The sequence below is a fragment of the Neophocaena asiaeorientalis genome, unplaced genomic scaffold (genome assembly GCF_003031525.2).
Source record: "Neophocaena asiaeorientalis asiaeorientalis breed wild unplaced genomic scaffold, Neophocaena_asiaeorientalis_V1.1 scaffold14, whole genome shotgun sequence".
Taxonomy (NCBI): Eukaryota; Metazoa; Chordata; class Mammalia; order Artiodactyla; family Phocoenidae; genus Neophocaena; species Neophocaena asiaeorientalis.
The window spans coordinates 11,098,919-11,099,489 of NW_020175192.1; the positions used below are offsets into that span (position 1 = coordinate 11,098,919).

A 571-nucleotide genomic window follows, 5' to 3' on the forward strand; every position below is an offset into this window, starting at 1 on the left:
CGAAGTTTTTTTTTTTTTCTTTTGCATTACAGCCCTTCCAACCCTTGCCAGCATTACTACTGACTCAGGTATTGCTCAATATGACACATGATTAAATCTCAGGTAACTGTGGTCATTTCAAAAGCAATTTGACACCTAGAGTATTAGTATTTAGAGAAACTGTTGTGTTATAGGATTTATGTTCCATATATTGCTTTTTGTTCTAGCAAGCAATTTCAAATGTCATATGTGAATACAAAAGAACTAGATTAACGTGTGCACCTCTCAATTAAAAATTTTTAAAAGTAAGTTGAGGTGTTTTGTTTTGCTTTGTTTATACCTATTCTCAAGAGCCCATATGCAGGGCACTTCAAAGGATAACAAACGTGAGGAACCAGCATTAAAGTATTTAGCTTAAGTACAAGTAAAAATGTATCAGCAATGAAGGCTTTTACAGAATAGAAAAAGACAGGAATCATTTTTCAATACATGTCCAAAAATATAGCCCAGGTGAATGAACACTCCTCTTCCCTTTGGTAATTCAATAGGAAGAGATGGAGGGGAGAAGGGAGAGGAGGGGAGGAGGGGAGGA

The 571-nt window shown here is 35.9% G+C and overlaps 1 protein-coding gene across 2 annotated transcripts in view; it reads right to left on the minus strand.

Annotated features, from left to right (window-relative positions):
- UBXN8 (UBX domain protein 8) overlaps positions 1-571 on the minus strand; it is a 25,978-nt gene that overhangs the window by 23,715 nt on the left and 1,692 nt on the right. The window lies entirely within an intron of this gene.